Source organism: Adiantum capillus-veneris, chromosome 13 (genome assembly GCF_014529385.1).
Source record: "Adiantum capillus-veneris isolate H3 chromosome 13, ASM1452938v2, whole genome shotgun sequence".
Classification (NCBI taxonomy): domain Eukaryota; kingdom Viridiplantae; phylum Streptophyta; class Polypodiopsida; order Polypodiales; family Pteridaceae; genus Adiantum; species Adiantum capillus-veneris.
In genome coordinates, this window is record NC_140943.1 from 76,608,266 (window position 1) to 76,631,857 (window position 23,592).

Sequence of the window (23,592 nt, forward strand, 5' to 3'; positions counted from 1 at the left end):
GATGCCAGCATGAGCAAATAGCAATAGGGGTCGACCAAGAGAGAGGGGGGGCTGATTTTTGCAAGGCATTATCACACACATGCTCACACAAGCTCATTCTCAAGCTTTAATGGAAAGCTTATCATCTACTCCAAGCTTGTGATAAGGGAGGCCTACACCAACAACTCTTGGTTTTGTGATGGAAATCCAACCAAGAGCCAAGCTCCAATGCATGCTCATCTCCTCTACCATGCTAATTACTAAGCTATACTAAGCTATTAAAAGTGATAATGTGAGGAGACATACTTCTTTCTCTTGAGAATACTCCTTATTCCTCTCAATCTACTCTCATACCTTGCTAGCTCTCACCATCTTCAAAGGTGTGTGAGGTCTTGGGTCTGAGACCGTGAGGGAATTGATGTTGTGTTTTCAAGTGTAAGCTTGGTGCTTGAAGTTTACATCTTCATTGCACCAACAAGTTATTGAAGGAACACAAAGTATTGTATTGTAAAATGTCTCCCTTGACGTGGGAAACCTATAATACAAAGCCTTTTGGAGGGGGGACCAGCTCCATGTAAATTTGGTCCTCAACTGTTGTCAATAGCTTAATTTCTCTCTCTTTTTGAAGTATTGATCATGCCTATCTAACTAGGTGTTATTCTTTTTTTTTCTCTCTCCATCCCAAGCACTCTTGCTATGCTCATTATGAATCTATTCTTAATGAAATGCTCACTATGTCTATGCTATTTTCTACTATACATAAGTTACTAGATCTTTAAATGTTACATTGGTATTAGAGCACAAGTTTTCTCTCTTCTTGCTCAAGAAGAGAGGTCCTCAAGATAACTATAAATGGTTGGTATTATTAATTGAAATTGAGTAAGTAGAAAGGGGAATTTTAGCCTTGCAATGTGCCTGCTTCATGCAGATAACAAGGCATCACCGTCGAGAGATATGGTCTGTGCAGTCTTATGAGGCTTGCCTACGGATTAATTACTATTGAGCTATTAGAAGCTTGACAAGAGCCAGTATTGTTTTAGTGGTGAAATATCCTCTCTTCTATTCGTTGTCATTAATGGTATTCGAGCCACCAATATAGGAGCTTGAGTGCTTTTCTAAAGGGGTTAAGAGGAGTAGCAACTAGGGCTTGAAGTGCCAAAGTACACTTATAAATTTTACACCTGAAAGTTGTTAGAATGGATGACAATGGTAAAGAGAGTGAATTTAATGTTGATAGCTTTGATTTTGCTAATGAGCAAGCTACTAATGATTCCCCTATGCTTGTTAATTACCTTGTTACTAGGCTTCAACAAGCCATGGGAAATCCATCCCTCCAAAGTGAAGTGCCACGGTAGCTACGTGCTCATGGGATATTCCAAACTCCCCACCAAAAAGAGAGAGTACTTAGGAAGCCTCCTTGTGAGACTTCCAAAAGAGGTCTGTCTCCGATAAGGAAAGAAGAAGAGGATCCATACAAGGGCTAAAAAATTTACTACTTGACAACACATCTCCTTCCGAAAGGAGAACTCAAGTTTCAATGGTAGAGCCCCCACCAAAAGAACGAGAAAGAAGTGAATCTCCTGCCACCTCGGTGGAGATGGCTCCACGAAGACGACGGGCAAAACACTCTCCAATACCCCCTAAACAGAGAAGACCAGCTCACACTTCTCTACACAATAATTCAAAGAGGAACGAGAGAAAACAAGAGAAGAAAAAGGCCAGAAAGAGGTCCCCCTCTTCGCCATCTTCTTCATCCTTTTCCCTTTATGAAGAAAGTGATAATGCAGACAAGGAGGAACAAGGGAAAAAAAAGGCGAGAAAGAGGTCACCCTCTTCTCCATCCTTCTCAAATTCTTCCTCTTCTGAAGAAAGTGATGGTGCAACTCTTGAATCACCTAAAAGAAGAAGCCATAGGAAATCCTATGCCACATGGAAGAGGTCGTCCAAGCTCAAAAAGTTCAAAGAGGGAGGAAATAACATCTCTTTCCTTACCTACAATGGCACCTTTGGTGCTACGGACAAAATCTTGGCCTTCATCCAACAATCGATGCGGCATTTGGAGATGAGTGCTTCACAGAGTCCTCTATGCTACACCATGTAGCTATGCATTTTCAAAAGTCTGCCAGGTAATGCTGGTCTAGCCTACAGGAAACCGGTGAAGCTCCACAAACATGGAAAGATTTAAGAGCTTCCATCATGAAGCAGTTTCTGGCTACCAATGCCAAAAACAAAGTACTCACCAAATGGTGAAGCTTGAAGCTCTCCTCCCTATGAATCTATCCACAAGTATGTACACAAGTTTTGGGACTTACATCTCAAAGCCATTGTTGTCAACAAGATGAATTTTGGAGAGCAAAAACAACATTTTTGTGCGGGTTTAACTGAAGATATGGTGGAGTATGGCAACTCCCAAAGGCCACACACCATATTTGCGGTCATACACCATACCATGGTGGATTCACAAATCAACTTCTAACAAGGGACTAAGAGAAATCTTAAGCCCATGGAGAACAAGGAACGTAATAACGAGCCCAAGGGGAAGGACAATGTCCAAAACAACAACAAAGCTAAGGAGAAGGGAGTTTATAAAGGCAAAAATAAACTCTCTCCAAAGAGCTAGAGAGTTATCGTAGAGATAACCGCTGTGTCAAGTGCGGGAAGCAAGGACATGCCTATCGTGCTTGTCCCCACAAGAGTACACAAAATGAGCCTCCTAGAGCTACCTTGGTCAAAATCTAAGAAGAGGATGCTCATCACAAAGGATCTCCTCTATGACATGCTTGGATAAAGAGTTGGCCACCAAGCTATGCATCCAAGTCTATGAGATGGGAGATGTCCTACTTGCCGATGGTGCTTTCAAGGGGCAAGAAGCCTCAATCACTCCCTTAATTGGGAAATTGAGGTTCCATGTCCAAAGCTATGTGGACAAGGAGGACTTCTTTATCTCTCCTCTCAAGCACAGGATGCAGTCCTAGGGGCACCATGGTTTGATTGCATGGTTGCCAATGTTAAATTCCTTGAAAGGAAAATCTACTTTAGGTTTAGGAAAAAAGATATGTACATAGATGCTAAGGAGTTGGTTAACACCATACCCATTGTACATACACAAGCTTTCAATAAGTCAATAAAGAGCTCTATTCCGTGTACATGTTTTTTGTTAAAGAGTAGATATGCACATAGATGCTAAGGAGTTGGGTAACACCATACCCATTGTACATACACAAGCTTTCAATAAGTCAATAAAGAGCTCTATTCCGTGTACATGTTTTTTGTTAAAGATTCTCAAAATGAACCTAATGCTTTAGTAAAAGAAAATATAAACAAACACGAGAAATTAGAGTTATCCAATTTTCTCAAGGGATTTCAAGATATTTTATTGATGACATCCCTTGTGAACTACCTCCTAAACGAGGCAATGGTGATCATGTAGTTGAACCTCTTCCAGGAAGTTCACCGCCTAATAAACCTCCTTATAGAGTTTCCCAAGCTCAACAAGAGGAGATTATGCGGCAAGTGCATGAGTTAGTTGAGAAGGGCATGGTTAGGCCTAGCTCATCTCCATTTTGTTCACCCGTGTTATTAGTGCAAACGAAAGACAGCACATATCGTATGTGTGTCAACTATAGAGCACTAAATAGGATCACTATCAAGAATAGGTTTCCCATTCCATGGGTAGAAGACCTATTTGATAAGCTACAAGTGCCGACCTACTTCAGTAGGATTGACCTAAAAAACGGCTACCATCAAATAAGGATAGTTAATCAAGACATTGTAAAGACCGCATTTTGCACTACATTTGGTATTTACGAATACATTGTCTGCCTTTTGGCTTGACCAATGCACCAGCCACATTTTATCGCTTGATGGAGAAGCTATTCAGGCCTCACCAAACCTTTACTGGAGTGTTCTTTGATGATATAATAGTCTACTCGAATTCACTAGACAAACACAAGCAACACCTCCAGGTAATATTTCAAGTCTTATAAGAGAATAAACTTATATTAATAGAAAGAAAAATGATTTTTCTTACAAGAGATTTAGTATTTAGGTAACATTATCGCTCAAGATGGCATCCAAATGGATCCATCAAATCTAGAGGTAATAAACGGATGGCCTAATCCAAGGAATCTACATGAATTAAGAAGCTTTATAGGTATGTGTGCATACTATAGACGCTTCATAGAAAATTTCTCACAAATTGTGGGACCATTACATAACCTAGCAAAGATTAATGCTAGGTATACATGGTCTGCCAAGGAGAACAATGCTTTCGAAAAGATTAAAGAAAATCTTATCTCTCAACATGTGCTTACACTGCCGAATCTCTCAAAACCATTTGAGGTCCAATGTTACGCTTGTGGTGATTGCCTTGGAGCTATTTTACTCCAAGAAGGGCACGCCATAGCCTATGAAAGTCAAAGCTTGACCCTGTTGAGCAAGCTCTAGGCATATATGAAAAGGAAATCCTCGCAGTTCTACATGCCTTAGACTCGTGGAAGCACTATTTATTGGGGACTCCTTTCATTCTGTAGACGGATCACCAAAGCCTTAAGTACTTCATGACACAAACCAAGCTCTCCAACAAACAAATGAGGTGGGCAAATTTACTTTCACAATTTCATTTTCGTATTGCTCACATTGCTGGAAAGCATAATCAAGTAGCCGATGCACTCTCAAGATGGCCAAGAGTGAATGCGGTTTCTGTTACCATATACATGTGGTTGTGATGTGTGTGAACACACTAGGACCGCGGGGCATTATTTCCCTCTTTAGGAGGTTTTTTCCCCCGTGCATTGTATATATGCCCATCACTCTAGGGCTGTCTATCTTTCCATTGCACACTAAGTAACACACTCTCTATTGTGTGCCTTGAGCTTCCTTCGTCTTCTCCAAGCTGTGTGTTTCTCTGCAACCTTAATTCCAACAATTGGTATAAGAGCAGGTCACGTCCTCCCGGGCTTAGTCGCCAGCTGCTCCAGCACATGCCTGCTCACTTTCTCCAATTTCAGTGAGCTTTGGCGAGCGTTCGCAGGTCAAAAAATATTTTGGGGGAGCTCAAAGAGCATGGTCTACTCAGAATTTTGATTTGGGATCATTTCGGCCTCCGTTTCCACTACAGGCAATACTGCACAGGCTATTTCATCATTTTGTGCAGAATTTCTGTCAGTGCTGTTTTCTGCATTACAGGTGCCTTATAGTCTTCTACGGTTTGTGCTATATAGCACAGGTTGTTCTCGCTCCGTTTCTCCTATTTTCGGGCAGTTTTCACATCAGGTGCAACATTTACCATGGCTGACAACAACAACACAGATGTGTTCAAGATGTTTGCTGCTGAGGACAGGTTGGATGGGGACAACTACCCTATGTGGGATTATATGATGCAACATGTTCTTGTGTCAAAGGGTGTCTGGAACATTGTGCACGGCATTGATGTACGTCCTAGTTCTAATGATGTAGGCGATGTTGAGGATGTTGCAGGTCTTGCTGCAAGGATTGCAGCTGTTAGAGTTGTTTTTCCTACGGTAGAACAAGCTCGTTGGGATGTTACGGATGCGCACGCTCATGCATTGATTGTGTTGTCTATGAAGCGCACCATTGTTCCTCACATCCGTTCAGCAAAATCTGCAAAACAAGCTTGGGATATTTTAGCAGGTCTTTATGCAAGCCGCAATGAGGCTAAAATCGCTTTACTGCGTAAAGAGCTGGAGTCGAAGATTATGCATGAGGAAGATGATATGGACACTTTCCTTGCTAGTGTCAAGGATATCAATGAGTAGCTTATTTCTGCAGGTGAAGTCATTTCAGACAGTTCCCTTGTGCAGACTGTTCTTGATGCCTTACCAGATTTCTACCAGACTTTTGCTAGTACTTGGAGACTGATGACCCAAGGAAATCCTGAAGTTGTCAAGTTTGATACATCATGCACATTGCTGTTGCAAGAGTCACTTTCTAGAAAAAACAGGACTAGGCAGCGTGCAGTTGAACATGCTTTTATTGCTTCTCAAAGAAAGGGTGGTAACAGTAATGCAGCCACTTCTTATGGTTCTGCTGCGAGTGGCAAAAATTCTGTTCCTAATGCTTCTGCTGGCAGTACTTCGTCTGGAAATTCTGGTGATAAGGTCAAAAAGAAGATGCGTTGCCATTATTGTAAAGCCAATGATCACTTGATCGAGTTGTGTCCTAAGTTGAAGGCCAAAGAGGCTAAGAAGAAAGAGGGTGGTTCCACTGCAAATACTGGTTCCACTACAAATGTAGCCATTGTTGAGTCTTCTGTGAAAGGAGACTGTGTTGCTGATGTTGATGCAGAATGGGCTTTTAGCGCAGAATGCACTTACAATCTTGCTGTCCATGATGCATGCTTGTCAATTGCTGTAGATTCACATGTGTGGTATTTCGACAGTGGTGCTACAAAGCACATTACCTCACATCGTGAATTGTTTACCTCTCTCGAGTTTGTCCCTCATGGGAATTCAGTCACTTGTGCCAACAACACGTCTTATCCAATTCAGGGAGTTGGAAAGATTATGCTCACTGCTGCTAATGGCAGTTCCTTTACACTTGTTGATGCACTTTATGTACTTGGGATCAAGAAGAATCTCTTGTTTGTATCCGCACTTGCTAGACTTGGACTTGTAGTCAAATTTGTGGATGACAGATGTACAGTTCATGATCTCAATTTTGGTGATGAAATTGTTGCATCTGGGCTTTTGTGCCATGGGTTGTATAAGCTCACTTTGTATGACAAGTGTGGACAAAATTATGCAAATGCTGTTGCAGATTCAAGGGCTATTTCAGGTGCAAAACTTTGGCATGCACGTTTTGGTCATCTAAATTTTGCCAGTTTGCTGCGTTTGCAGAAATCTGATATGGTTGCTTCTTTGCCGCCTCTTGAAGCACCTGTCAAACATGTTTGTGAAGACTGTATTTTGGGTAAGATGAAGCGTTCTAAGTTTCCAAATGATGGTTCAGTTCGGGCCACATGCAGGTTGCAGCTTGTGCATAGTGATGTTTGTGGGCCCACCGTCCTTGGGCAATTACCTCTACTTCATGACTTGCATTGATGATTACTCTAGGCATGCATGGGTATTTCCGCTTAAAGCGAAGTCTGAAGTTTTTATGTGCTTCAAACAATTTCTGGCTATGGCTAAAAATGTCTCGAAATGTACTATGGGCACCCTCCGTTCCGATCGAGGGGGGGAGTATATGTCTCATGAAGTTAATGCATTTTTTGCTAGTCATGGGATAAAACACCAATGTACAGTGCCTTATTATACACCTCAACAAAATGGTGTTGCTGAGAGGAAAAACAGGTCACTGACGGAAATGGCACAATGTATGGTCAAAAGTCAAGCTTTACCGCATTCTTTTTGGCTTGAACCCATCATGTGTGCCACTTATGTACTTAACAGGTGTCCTACGAAAGCTTTGCAGTCTATTACTCCATATGAAGCATGGCATGATAGAAAGCCTTCTATTGAGCACATGCGTGTTTTTGGTTGTTTGGCATATACATTGGTGCCACAAGTGCAGCGCAAACAATTGGATGATAAGGCTGTCAAATGTATTTTTGTTGGTTATAGTGCTGAAAGCAAAGGATATAGGTTGTATCATCCACAAACAAAACGTATTCTGGTTTCACGGGATGTAGTGTTTGTGGAAGATTCTGTTCAGCACTTGCTGTCATGCACTAGAGACAGTAATGTAAGCTCACAGGACATTTATGACACTTTGTTGCCTCTTTTCAGTGGTGGAAATACGAATGTAAGTTCCAATGAGGCAAATGTACAGCCTATGGGGGTTTCTGAAAATGTTCTAGATCAGCCTATTACTGATGAAGATGTACATGATGTACTTGATGAGGAAAGGGCTGAAAATGAGCAGGCTAGAGGTATGCCAAAATGGCTGGTGCACACGTTGCGTGACAGTAAATTGGATGCACCTTTGTCTAGTCGTACTCGTTCAGGCTCTCGCCATGCATCTTATGCATCAGATTTTTATGCTTTGGCTGTGTCTAGCTTACATGATGTTGAGGAGCCTCTGACTTTTGATGAAGCACAAAATTCAGAAAATTGGATGGCTTCCATGCAATCAGAATATGATGCACTTATAGAAAATGACACATGGACTTTATGTGATTTGCCTCCTGGCAAAAAGGCCATTGGTACGAAGTGGGTTTACAAGTTGAAACGCAAGCCGGATGGTGAGATCGATCGTCATAAGGCTCGACTTGTTGCAAAGGGTTATGCACAGAAAAAAGGCATAGATTATGAAGATACTTTTGCTCCCACTTGTCGTATGACTGCTGTGCGTTTTCTATGTGCATTGGCAGCTCATTTTGGTTGGGATGTACATCAATCAGACATTGTTATTGCTTTCTTGAATGGTGACATATTTGAGGAAGTTTATGTAACGCAGCCTCGCGGTTTTGTCATAAAAGGACAAGAGGACAAAGTGTGCAAATGTAACAAGGCTTTGTATGGGTTGAAGCAATCTCCTCGTGCTTGGCATGAGAAAGCTGACACTCATTTGGTCAAAGAAGGCTTTCGTAATAGTCCAACAGAAAGCACATTGTATGTAAAGCGTGAGGGTGATGTACTTCTCATTGTGGTTCTTTATGTTGATGACTTGCTGATCACTGGACCAAATGAGAGACATATTGCTGAATTTAAGGATGATTTTAATGCTACTTTCAAGATGAAAGATTTGGGACTGTTGCATCATTATTTGGGTATACAGTTTAAGCAGTGTGATGGTGGTATTGCCTTGTGTCAGAAAAGTTACATAGAGACATTGCTATGTAAGTTTGGACTTGAGGATTGCAAACCTATTGCCACTCCCATGGAAAAAGGTTTGAAGTTGAGTCTACATGATGCTGGCAATCCTGTTGATGTCACTCTTTACCAAACTGTTGCTGGCTGCCTCATTTATGTATGCAACACGAGGCCAGATATTCAGTTTGCAGTCTCACAAGTCAGCATATTTTTGCAGAGCCCAGGGTCTAAGCATTGGCAGGCTGTCAAGAGGATTTTCCGCTACCTTAGTGGCACTTTACATCTTGGCTTGTTTTATCCCAAGGGGGGATCATTGCCGCCAGACTTACATGCTTTTTCGGACTCAGATTGGGCTGGTTGTTTTGACACGCGAGTGTCCACAAGTGGTTTTTGTTTCATGCTTGGAAGTTCATGTATGTCATGGTTGAGCAAGAAGCAACCTACTGTGGCCACTTTGAGTTGTGAGGCTGAGTATAGGGCAGTCTTCACAGCTATGGTTGATGTGTATGGCTCAGACGCCTTATGGCTGATTTGGGTGTTGGACAGGACACTGCCAACACTATCTACACTGACAGTCAGAGCGCATTGGCAGTTGCGAGGAACCCAATTTTTCATGCTCGCACAAAGCACATTGAGGTGCATTACCACTATGTCAGGGAGAGGCTCTCAGCAGGAGAGATCAACTTGGCTTATGTGCCAACACAGGACAACCTTGCAGATCTTTTCACAAAGGCACTGTCTCGTGAGAAGCTTGAAGCTTTCCGCAAAGCTTTGGGCTTACTCCCCTTTGTGGACTGATCCTGTCCTCAGAGCATGGCACTTCCCTTTACTCATGGGCCAGCTCTCGCTCACCGCATCACTCCAGGGGGGATTTGTTACCATATACATGTGGTAGTGATGTGTGTGAACACACTAGGACCGCCGGGGCATTTTTTCCCTCTTTAGGAGGTTTTTTCCCCCGTGCATTGTATATACACCCATCACTCTAGGGCTATCTATCTTTCCATTGCACACTAAGTAACACACTCTCTATTGTGTTCCTTGAGCTTCCTTCATCTTCTCCAAGCTGTGTGTGTTTCTTTGCAACCCTAATTCCAACAGTTTCTATAGCAACTCACAATGATCTATCTTCTAGATGAGTACGTTGTTGATCCGAATTTTAGAGATGGGATTTCAGCCCTTGCACTAGGGAAGAAAGAAGAGCCATTTACCTTACAAGACGGTTATCTTCTCTATGGCAATAGACTATGTGTTACTAACTCACTACGTGAGAAATTATCGTATGAATATCATGCTCCTCCTTATGCGGGGCATAGAGGGATTCAGTCTATCCTAAAAGGGATAGATATCAGGCCAAGGGCCACCGTGGAGGTCAAGGACCTGGCGGCTGCCTAGTGGAGAAGGGATCCTAGGGCCAGGAGGCTATAAAACGGAGGTTGGGCGGAGGATTTGTACACGGCAGTTCCCAAGGTTTTACACTAGTATCAGAGCTCAGGGGAAGAAAGCAGCCATGGAGGAGGGATTGCACGCATTGTCTTCTCTCTCCCTCTTGTTCTCTCCCTCTCTCGATCTCTCTCGTGAAGGATGGACTCCCTTTCATGGTGGCGAGCTTGGATCGGCATGCAGCCAAGGCACGCAGCCAAGTCGGATGGAACTGAATGCAAGCATGCATGCAAGATAAAGAAGCTCGTGGAATTTGCGTGTCGCTCCTCCCAAGGCGGGCTCGATAGAGGCTAAGGAACGATGAGAATAGACCCTTGCATGGAGGGCATGCCATGCTCTTGACTTGCACAAAATGGTGAATTATGAGGCTTGGTTGATGCATGCAAGCCTGCACAACTTTTTCACTTCTTCAGCAAGGCCTACAACGCATCAACGCGCCCACGGTGGCTTAAACTTTTCCTGCGCAGGTTAGTTTGATATGCCCGCCATTGCTGAGGTAATGTTTTTTTTCCTTTATTTTTTTAAACAATTTGGCCAAGGCCGCTTGGACTCCCATGGGGTGCCCAAGGGGCACCCCCTAGGGGCCCGTCCCACGGCTGCCCCTCCCATCGGAGGCTTGCATGGCTTGCATGTCGATAATCATGGGCAAGCATCGAGGGGCCATGGTGATTGAATCGATTAGAGAATGTCTGAGGTCCAACCGCATTTGCAGACATTCTGAAATGCGCAAGCATGACAAGCGCGAAGGTTTTTCGATCATCAGCACGATCCGGCATGCACGGCATGTCTTGAAAGTTAGGCTGGATGTGTTCGATTAATGAGGGTTTGCACTACATTTTTTTTGCAACGACAAACAATTTCAGGTACGCTTTGTTGGTACCTCCAGATGCTTTGTCTTCGTTGTTCTCAAGATAACTTGATCTATCCTTATTGCCGTATCTCTACATAAAGTCATGTTTGAGACTCACATGATGCACTTTACCTACAAGCATGGCTTGTGTCAGTTTGATCCATTGATATTTTGTTGCATACATGTCTATAAAAGCCCAAAGATTTGCTTACAACCTCGAATCAAGCACGGCTTGACTCCCAACCGTATTGAGCCGGAGCACGGCTCCTCAGAGGTTCCATTTTGATGCAACATCCCGCCTAAGGGGCTGATTAGCATGCTAGGAAGGGACTCAAAGAACAAAAAACCACATAATGAAAAGGAGGAAAGTCTTCAAGACTCCTACATAGGAGGGGGCGATCCCTGTAAGTAGGGGATGAGAGAGAACAACCGACACACACACACACACACACACACACACACACACACACACACACACTCCCTTTACACAAAGGGAATAAGGGACACATGTCAGCTCCTTAGGACAAATTCCCACAAGGGGCACTCAAATCCTATTGGATGGACATAGAGGTGGACCAATGAGAACCGACACACACACACACACACACACACACACACACACACACACACACACACACACACACACACACAGGCTCCCTTTACACAAAGGGAATAAGGGACACATGTCAGCTCCCTAGGACAAATGCCCACAAGGGGCACTCAAATCCTATTGGATGGACATAGAGGTGGACCAATGAGAATTAGGCTAGAGTAAATCTAGTTTAATTCATTTAGAAACACTTAATAAAATAACCAATAAGAATAAAGATCTCTAGAAGACTATTGGCCAGTCTCCCAAGGGGTCCGATGAGCATCCAACAACCCAATGGCTTGCCTGATTCCTATTGGCCAGAAGACAAAGGGGTCCAATGAGAGGTTAATTGATTTATTTATTACCTAAAGCTCTCACAAAAGGAGAAATGGGGACACATGTCATAAAGCTATCACTTATGCTTCTCAATTTTCATTGGCTAATCTTTGCAGGGTCCAATAGGGTATCAACATGAGTATTTTGGAAGAGGGGTCGACCAAGAGAGAGAGGGGGCTGATTTTGGCAAGGCATTATTACACACACACACACACACACACACACACACACACACACACACACACACACACACACACACACACACACACACACACACACACACACAATCTCATGTGTGAATCAAGAAGACTCTCTCTCTCCATGTCAATTTTTAATGGAAAGCTCATCACCTACTCCAAGCTTGTGAGAAGGGAGGACTACACCAACAACTCTTGGCTTTGTGATGCAAATCCAACCAAGAGCCAAGCTTTCATGCATGCTCATCTCCTCTACCATGCTAATTACTAAGCTATGATAAACTATTATGAGTGATTAAGTGAATATATATACTTATTTCTTGTAAGACTACTCCTTCCTCTTAATCTACTCTCATACCCCGCTAGCTCTCACCATCTTCGAGGTGTGTGAGGTCTTGGGTTTGAGACCGTGAGGGAATTGATGTTGTGTTTTATAAGTGTTTGCTTAGTGCTTGAAGCTTCCGTCTTCATTCCACTAGCTAGTTATTTAAGGAACACAAAGAATTGTATTGTAAAATGTCTCCCTTGATGGGGGGAAACCTATAATACAAAGCCTTTTGGAGGAGGGACCGGCTCCATGTAAATCCGGTCCTCAACTGTTGTCAATAGATTAATTTCTCTCTCTTTTGAAGTATTTTTTATGCCTATCAAAGTGGGTGTTATGTTTTTTGTTGCTCTCTCCATCCAAGCACTCTTGGTATGCTCATTACGAATCTATTCTAATGAAATGCTCACTATGTTCATGTTATTTTCCACTACACACAAGTTACTAGGCCATTAAATGTTGCAGAGAAAAATGGATTGACATGGACTTCATTTTTGCTACCAGGGTAAGAAAAGATCAAGTGAATCTCAAGTTAACATCTTCAATTCGGAAAAGATTTTGAAGCCATTGTCTTTTGGAGAACGTTCCTTGATGGCGGAAATTTTGCACGGGGTGAACTTATTCAGTCTAAAAAAGGGCAAAGATGGGTTCATGATACAAGCTGACTTCAATTATGAGCAGGGTCCTATATTTTATGGGCCGACGGATGACTTCTCAAGGTTTTTGGGACCTGGAAACAACGGCTACTAACAACAGGAATGATATATGCCATTTCACAGAAGTTGGCAAAGGGTTCTACGTGGTAGAGTTCTTGTCTAAGCACACATTCCAAGGTCTAGTTATCATAGGAGGTATCTAGGGGGAATCTTACTTTGCCTATGCAATGCCATGGTCGCTTGAGTTTTGTTCATATGCTGAATCTATGTACTTTTGTCCAGTGTGGGTTATGCTTAAGAGCCTCCCTCTCTGGCTACAGGGCTATGCAAACACTATTGCTAAGCTTATGGGCCAGGTGTTGTCTATTCCTAGACTAAAGCATGTCAGACTGGGCTTGGATGTTCAAGTATGTATTTTGTGGGAGATGAGCAATCCCATAACCAAATATTTGGATCTAAACATGAGTGATTTTGATGCCTACCATCTAGAGTTGTCCTTTGCCTCATTTCCCAATGCCTGTTACAAGTGTTGGAGAGCTGGACATTATGCTAGAAACTGCCTTGAGGCAAAAGCTGCTCGCAACCTAGTCATCAAAATGACCTGGAGGCGGGGTGCCCAGGGAGACAGGGCCTCCTTCGGATTACAACCAGCCTTCAAAGGAGACTGAGGATAGTGAGATGCACCACGGAGAGGTAAGCAAAGAGACAAAATGTCTTGCTAAAGAGGTTCAAAATAAGCCAAGGTCGATAAGCAAAGAGACAGAACGCCTTACTAAAGAGGTTCAAAATAAGCCAGGGTCAATAAGCAAAGAGACCAGTAACCTTGGTTGGAGTCACTAAGGAAGCTGGATTGTAGAACTAAAAACTAGACCTCATTAGCCATATGGTTAAGGTATCGGGCCCTTTGACCACCATTGTGAGTCTGCTAAAAAGAATGGCAAGAAAAAGTGATATTTGTAGCTTTTGTCTTGGCAGTCAAGGGGTGTGCTATGGCAGGGTCCTCTCCTTGGTGGAAACCCTAAGCCAATCTAAATGCCCTTGGTGTTGTAATATTTCAAGGTAAAACTCTTTATCAATCGATGTAACAGTTTCTTTGGACTTTGTGTCTTAGTAGCCTATTGATTCCATGGCTCGGAAGGAGCATGGCTTACGATGTAACTTTTTTTTGTTTCATAATATTTATATACACTCACTATTGTAAGTTTGGGAAGAAAAGGACTTCAGTAATCGGGTTTACATATGACATATGTATGAAGCTGCAAGAAAACCCTAGCTTTGCATTGTCAACCATCACAAAATGTGCATGAGCTAGGAGGGCTCCAAGCAATCTACACGAGGGACCGGGGCCATTTGTGTGGGTTGGGGGAGGACGGCCATAATGCCTTAGAGCTTGATGAGGGTAGGGCCAGTCTTCTAGTGGTCAGAGTCGTCCCCACGGGGACCCTTGCTTTCCCTCTAGGGGTGCTTCCTTTCCCAATATCTTTTTGCTTGCAGGGTGTGTCGACATCCCTCCCTTCATTTCAGATGATAGTATGTCCCATGGTCTAGTGTTTCGACAAAATGAACTTTGTCTACAAGGCATGGTGGTTTGCGTTCGATTTGTTGCTATAGGTTTAGTGGATGGGAAGCGTGGGTTTGTGGATTTGATTTCAAGAAGGATGTCTCAGTTTGCTATCGATTGTTAGGAGGTTGGCAAGTGGTAGGTGCTTGCTTGGTGGCAATGCTTGGCTCATGTGTCTTCATGGTCGATGCTTCGCTCTCTGCAAAACCGTGAAGTATGTCCAAGTCTTTTTTTGGCTTCGAATGTCCAAATGCTTCTGGGCAACGAAGCAGATATTGGATTGTAGGTGATGCAATTATGGCCTCTCCCCTTGAAAGTGATGGTATATTCTTTTTGAATAGTTTATTAATTTGGTATGGTGGCTCCCTAGTTAGTCATTTTGTAAAATTTGGTATATTCTTTTCGAATAGTATATTGATTTGGTATGTCCCTAGTAGTTAGTCATTTTGTAAAAATTTTGGATTCTTTGGCACACTATTTATGGAGAGCTTGTACTAATCGTTTTCCTTATATCTAATTTAATTCTCCACTAACATTTTTGAGTATGGCCAAAAAGTATTTCAAATAATCAGGTCAAAATTTGATCATTTGTTGATAAAATGTTTTATATTTTGTCGGTTTTTCGAAGACGAAATCGAAATCTAGCTAGGATTTTACAATTTTAACCGATTAAAATATACTCCACCCCCGTTCTTGGCAGGAACACTAGTGAAACTCACCTTCAAAATGAATTTAGGTTTTTAAATCTGATTGGACCCTTCTTTTAATGTGGAAAATCGAAATTTTTTTTAAGGTTTTAGTTTGTCAATTAGTCCTTTGTTTTCACAAAGGTACATGAAGTGATTTCGCTTTTATGTTTTATAAAAATTGCTCTCAATGGGCAACTTCAGTGTCTAATCGAATGAATTTTGTTAGATGTGACACACTTGATCTCACTTCTATGTATAAGCATATCCATAGCCCCTTGCAAAAAGTGAAAAGTAGCTTGCTTTCCTAACTATCACACCACATTTTTAAGTCGTTTCTCTTTTCATTCTTTTCACAAGCTTTCCAAACTTTCTTGCAATGATTTTGACATTAGCATCAAAAGTCTCAATCCTCGGAATACTTTTAAGTCATGTGGGTCCACAAAATAATCATGATCCCAACCTATCACAAAAAAAAAGCAATGGAGTGGCCTTTCATAAAAGCATTGGCATTAGCCATGTTGGGAAAAGCCCTGATTCTAAACACACACAAATCTCTTTGAGCCTATTCTTTTTGGTTTAATACAATTAACACTCACAATTGGTAAGTTTTTTTTGGGGAAAACAAAAACAAAAAACATACACAAACCTTTTCTTATAGCAAAAAAACGTGTCTCAACTAAAAATTGACGTTTAGAAATCCATTAATGCCAGTACAAGATAGCATTAGAAAGGAAAAAATTCATTCTAATATTTCCATGAAATAGTTTTAAAATTAAAAAAAAATGTCAATTTTTTGAAATTTTCTTTTGGATAAAGCACCAAAAAGGATAATTTATGCTCACAAGAATTACTTTTGTTGAACCCTCACTACAAGAGGTGTTGAAGGTTTGTGACGGCTTTATCGTAAAAAATGTATTGGGACATTTTTATGTCGGACATCGCTAAAATCATCGATATTAGCGTCAAAAAGGAACAGTCGCTATAAGCTTTGTTATCATCATCGATATAAGCATCATTATGTGCGTCACTATATAGCAACGCTTATAGCTACAGTGTGTGCGTCTATATAAGCATCAATATGTACGTCTATATAGTGACACTTATAGCTACACTGCAGGCCCAAAATAGTGACGGTGATAGCGACGTTGTAGACCCCCAAATAGAGACGCCAAAGCATAAAAAATTTGGTGGCAGGGTAAACAGTGCCCTGCCACCCAATCAACCATATATATTGAACACAATACAAGAAGCATATAATTGACAAAAGTGGTGTGAATTGATAAAAACATAGAATTGATAAAAGCAGCTCGAGTTACCCTGAACTTTTACTGGAGGGAAATTGCTAGAAGGCTGAACAATAAAGGACTCCAACGTCCGATCCACTTTTGGGATGAAAACAATAAGCACTAGAATTTGGCTTTCTAGCTGCCTAGTATCAACTAAATGGCATGGAGAAGGTGCTTATGTGCAAAACGGTTAAAGGATTGGACAAGGGTCTGATGTGGGATTTTCCTTCCTCTCCAAGAGAAGAGAGAGTTTAGGAGGCCTATTGATGAGACTCCCAAAAGAAGACTCTCTCCCATAAGAGAGTAGGAATCCAAAGAACGAGAAAGAAGCGAACCCCTAAGTTCCTCTAAAGATGTTGCTCCACGAAGACGGAGGTCTAGACTATCGCTTACTCCTCCCAAGAGGAAACGGTCAACCCATAGTCCTCCTTGTTACTCCGGAAGGGAAGAGAGGAAACAAAGGAGGAAAAAGGAAAGAAAGAGGTCACCCTCTTCTCCTTGTTCTTCACCTTCCTCCTCTTCCGACGAAAGCTATGGCTATTCTCCTAGAGAATACAAGAGGGGAGGACATGGCAAAGATCACAAAAGCTCAAGATGTTCAAAGAGGGAGGAAAGAGTATCTCTTTTCTCACCTATGATGGCACCTTTGGTGCCACACACAAAGTATTGGCCTTTATCCAACAATTTGATGCGGCGATGAGGGCTTCACAGAGTCCTCCAAGCTACACCATGTAGCTATGCACTTCCAAAAATCTACTCGTCAATGGTGGGCTAGCCTTCGTGGCAATGGCGAGGCCCCAAAGACATGGAAAAATCTACGAGTTTCCATCATGAAGCAATTCCTTGCAAGCGACGCAAAGGACAAAGTTCTTATCGAGTGACGGAGCTTGAAGCTGCTCTTCAATGAATCTATCCACAAATATGTAGACAAGTTTTGGGATTTACATCTCAAAGCTACAGTCTTTTAAAGGATAGACTTCTTCGAACATAAGCAATAATTTTTTATCGTATTTCTTGCAGAAATGACCGAGTATGTCAACTCACAACGGCCAAGCACTATCACCCAAGCCATCCACCACACTATGGTTGCTTGAAGGATCAATTTCCAACAAGGGATGAGAAGAAATTTCAAGCCCATGGAAAACAAGGATCGAAATGAAGCTAAAGGGAAGAGAAATGCTCAAAACTCTTCCCAAGGCAACACCAACACCAACAACAACAAGGCCAATAAGAAAGGAGCTTAGAAAGGTAAAAATAAGCTCTCTCCCAAAGAATTAGAGGCCTTTCATAAAGACCATAAATGCTTTAAGTGTGGAGAGCAAGCACATGGTTATCATTCTTGCCCCAAACGAAATGTACTCAATGACACTCCTAGAGCTTCCATGGTTGGATCTCCAAAAGAGGATACTCATTGCAAAGGCTCATGCCTCTCCTTTGCTTGGGGAGAAGTAAGGGAGCATGATTCCCTTATTCTCTTTGACCTTGGATCTACTCACAAATTCATATCAACGGAGTTGGCCACTAAGTTGGGAATTCAAGCTTTTGAGATGGGAGATACTGTAACTACTAACACATCTTTCAAGGGATAGCAAGCCTCCTTTACTCCCTTGATTGGGAAGTTGAGGCTTCATGTCAAAATCTACGTCAACAAAGAAGACTTCTTTTTTATCTCTCCTCTCCAACATGAGGATGTTATCCTGGGGCACCGTGGTTCAACTGCATGGCTGTCAACATGAAGTTTCCAGACAGGAGAATATATTTCACCTACAGGGAAAAGAGCATGTACATAGATGCTAATGATTCGGGGAACACCATATCCCTGGTAAATACACTTGCTTTTGATAAGTCAATGAAAAGCTCTATTTTTACGTATATGATTTTTGTTAGAGAATCTGTAAATGATTCTAATGTTTTCATAGTAGCAATAAAAGGAATCAAGAGGAACTAAATTTGTCTAATTTCCTAAATAGATTCCAAGATGTTTTCATTGATGACATCCCTAGTGAGCTACCTCCAAAACGAGGGGATGATGACCATGCAATAGAGCTTCTACTAGGAAGCTCACTGCCTAATAAACCTTCTTATTGAGTTTCACAAGCTCAACAAGAGGAGATCATGAAGCAATCGCATGAATTGGTGAAAAAATGGATGGTGAGGCCTAGCTCCTCTCCATTCTGTTCACCAGTATTTTTAGTGCAAAAGAAAGATGACGCATATTGAAGGTGTCGCGGGAAGCGTGTGCGAGTGCAAGTGCGAGAGCACAGAGTGAGACCTGCTTTGGGTGGAGCACACAACAACTTTATCCTGTTAGCAGTTCTTTATTCTGTTGTATTAAAGAATAATTGTATAATGGTTAAGTTAGTATATGGGTTATTAGTAGGTGGGATGTCCGACCAATTGGCCTGAATCCCAACAAACTCCCACTTGAACGCCAACGCATCCCAAGTGACCTAGTATGTACAACCGTGAAGCAATCTAGTGGCTTCAACCTATACCCATCAACTCACTGCAATGTGTACATCGTTCTAAAGCTAAGCCTTTCGTCAAAGCATCTGCTGGGTTGTTGTCAGTGTGTACCTTGGCCAAATCAATGAGCGTTTTGGCCAAGAAATCTCTCACAAGATGATACCTTACTTCAATGTGTTTAGATTTGGAGTGAAACACGGGATTACTTGCCGATGCAAGAGCACTCTGACTATCACAATATATCACTGGAGTCTCATCAATGCCAGGATTTTTGACCAAGCGAGATAACCATATAGCCTCTTTACTTGCATCCGATAATGCAACGTACTCTGCTTCCGTAATGGAAGGCAACGTACAATCTCAAAGACATGACCTCCAAGATATTGTTGCTCCAGCAAATATGAAGGCATAGCCAGATGTCGATCTCCTATTGTCGACACAACCCACATAGTCTGCATCTGCATAACCCACGATGGATGCATCACTATTCCGAACCGTAAACACCTGCCGACCGTACCTTTGAAGTACCTAAGAATGTGTTTGACTACTTCCCAATGCTTGCTACCACGATTTGCCATATATCGGCTCATCACTCCCACTGCAAAAGCAATGTCTGGCCTTGTGGCTACCATAGCATACATGAGACTGCCCACTGCCAAATAATATGGTACCTTAGCCGTTTCAGCTCGCTCAGCATCAGATTTGGGTGCATCTTCCTTTTGCTGAGTTTCAAGAATGCCTGCATTGAGGTACTCAATGCTTTCCCCCCTGCATATTGAAACGCTGCAAAACTTTCTCAATGCATGTTTCCTGAGATAACTCAAGAATACGACGTTTGCGATCTCTTTTGATTCGCATGCCAAGAAAGTGTGTAGCATCCCCCAAATCTTTCATTGCAAAATTATTGCTAAGTGTTTTCTTCAAGTTGGCAATTTCCGCAATGGATTTCCCAACTATAAGCATGTCATCAACGTACGAAACTAGAATGATCATCGAGCCATCATCTAGCTTTCTTGTGTACAAGTAGTGATCCTCTTCACTCCTTTTATATCCTTGAGACCTCATACATGCATCAAATTTATGATACCACTGCCTTGAACCCTACTTAAGCCATAAAGTGCCTTGAACCCTGCTTAACCCTGCTTAAGCCATAAATTGCCTTTTTGAGCTTACATACTAGCTCCTCACGAGATGCGTTCTCCATGTAAACATCCTCATTGAGATCCCTGTGGAGAAATGTTGTCTTTACATCCATTTGGACAAGTTACATGTCCTCAATTGCTACAAGAGCAAGTACGGTTCTAAGCATTGTCATTTTGACCACAGGCGAGAAGATTTCATCAAAATCGACTCCCTTTTGCTGTTTGAACCCTTTGGCTACAAGTGTAGCCTTGTACTTTGGATTTGGATCACCTGAGGTAAATTTCTTCTTGCAAACCCATTTGTAAGGTAAAGCTTTCGCATCATTTGGAAATTCTACCAAGTTCCAAGTGTCATTAGCCAAAATCGAGTTATACTCAGATTCCATAGCAGCTTGCTCCCACTTCACCACATCATCCGTCATCATGGCTTCTTGGTAGCAGCTTGGCTCATCGCAATCAGTCAACATGATGTAATCGAGACCTGGCTCAAAACGTGCAGGTGGACAAGAGACTCTAGTAGGCCGTCTCACTCCTTGACCATTGCTATCCGCTCCCTCTAGAGCATTGCTAGTGGAAGGTACATCACTAGCCCACTGAGTTGATTTAACTGTCTCTAAGGCAACATCCTCAAAAGTGACTCTCCAAATCTCTATTTCCTTGATAGTTTGTTTATGCATCTTTGACTCATTGAAGATCACATCTGAACTGTTGGGGTATAAAGCCCAATGTGGTCGCCCAGGTAAGTGGGCGGGCCGCCAGGTATGTACACATATTCTTTTGTAAAAACCTAATAAGAACTCACTATGCTCTACACATTACAGTAGAGCGAGTTCACCATATCGTCGTGCTCTTATTCTGGCACTCTCTCTCGCGTCGCACTTCCGTTCGTACTCCTTCAACTGGTATCAGAGCTCAGAACGAGGCTCGAGGCAGCATTTGCAGGTAGCCAGAGTCACCTGCTCAGATTGGAGTGAGATTTGACAGGCGAAGACACGGCCCCAAATCCTGTGTGAGAGCATCTCGGCCACCGTTCCGCTTTGACAAAGTTCTGTGCGGGCCATTTTCGACTACGTGGTCTCGGCGGGTGCAGATCTGACTCTGCAAATTTGGGGTTTCAGCCTACGATTGCAGGTGCTGAGGATATCGGCACTCCCAGAGTGCTGATTTGTGGCTGTCTACACGTCAAAGGACGGCTCACAGTTCTTGGAGGCGTGTCACATACGACACGGGGGCATCTACCCACAGATTGTAGGCGACATCCACTAGTTCATCAGGTAGCTTGTGTTTGCTTCTTGATATTCCAGATTTCATCCTGACATTGCAGGTACTTCCACATGGGATGTATTGTTAGAGATGATGTATGTCTGTTGAGGGTTTGCTGGCTGTGAGTCACGCAGCAAACAACCGCCGCAGCGGTTACAGCATATAGTGGGAAATTTGTGGGTGTATGACTTTGTGGGAAATCTATGTACTGTCAGATTTACTGCAGCCTTTGTTGAGGGTCAAGTGAGGTTTTATTGAGTTGGGGGATTCTCGAATGTTGAGATCCTTTCGGTGATACAGGTCTTGGAGTGATCCCTCGAGCACCCTTAGATAGGCAGCTAGGATGTATTGACTATGAGTTAGACAGTTGGGATTGCATCTTTGCTTTACTGCCGTTGAGGCATTGTCGCAGTCTATGCTTACAGGACAGTGACAGGACAGTCAGAGACAGTACAGGTGCAGGACAGGTTTACCCACAGTGTTAGAGAGACAGTGGTTTTTTGAGCTGTTCTTTGGTCTGTTTTTTTAGTACACCAGAGCCATTTTACAAAGGAGACTCTGCCAAAATTTCTGCAGAATCTGAAGCTTTCTTGGTTCATTTGATAGGTTGATATTGGTTCAGAGGTCAGTTTACAGGGGAAACTCTGCCGAATTTTTCCCAGGGAAGTAAACTACTGTGAAGCGTAGCTATGGCTGGATCACAGGACACTGCTCTTTACAATATCAAGAAGCTGGATGGAACCAATTTCCCATTGTGGAAGAGGCAGATTTGGCACGTGTTGCAGATAAAACCTATAAAGCTCAAGGGGATAAAACCAGAAGATATGGCCGAAGATGAATGGAGCGAAATGGATGAATTGGCACTTTCTACCATTATGTTGACTTTGGCAGAAAGCGTTTACTTCAATGTAGCAGACGAGATGTCGGCTTATCAAGCATGGTTAAAGCTGAGTGATCTTTATGAGAAGCAGAGTGCAGCTTCACAGGTATACTGGCTTAAGAAGCTTGTTGACTTGAAGATGAAAGAAGGGACGCCTATGTCCAATCATCTGAATGAATTCAACACCATCTACAGTCAGTTGTTAGCTCAAGGTGTCAAGTTTGATGAACCTGTTAGAGCTATGTTCCTATTGATCACATTGCCGGAAAGTTGGGACACTTTTCGCACACCTTTGAGTAATTCTGCACCTCCATATGGTTTGACCATAGCAGGTGTAGAAGGCAGTCTGCTTACTGAAGAAACCAACAGAAAGACAATGGACAAAGGCAAAGGAACAGCCTTAGTTGTCAGGGGAAGGACCAAAGAAAAGTACAAAGGTGGAAAGAGGGATCAGTCTCATAGCAAGTCCCGCAGTGCTAAAGGCAAGAGTGACATAGAATGCTACCATTGTGGCAAGAAGGGTCACATGAAAAGAGACTGCAGAGAATGGAAAGCAGAAAAAGGCAAAGAGAAAGCAGAAGACCATGGTGAGAAGAACAAGTCCTGAGTGAAGATTCAAGAAATAAATGTGACTAACACTGTTGCAGAGGATGACAGTCTAGTGTCAGGAGACATCTACTTCTTGAAGAATTCAATGGACTCAGCTCTTCTTACAGCATCTGATGGACATGCACTGAGTGACTGGATTATAGACTCAGGGGCATCACTTCATGTGTCTCCAAACAAGGAGTGGTTTACCTCTTATGTGACCACTAAAGATCATGTTCGGCTAGGCAATGGGCAGACATGTGAGATCTTAGGTGTTGGAGATGTTCAATTGAAGTTTCAGAATGGCTCTTCTTTCACGCTGAAGAATGTGAGACATGTTCCCGCAATTACAAAGAGCTTGATCAGCACAGGTTTACTTGATGATGCTGGCTACGTCACCACTTTTGGACAGAACATGTGGAAGATATCCAAGGGTTCTATGACAGTAGCACATGGAGTAAAGTCTGGAGGACTTTACATGATTTATGTATCAAATGTCTCTAAAAATGTAATCAATGTAACCGAGCAGCCGAACGTTTCTTTGTGGCATAGCCGGTTAGGACATATG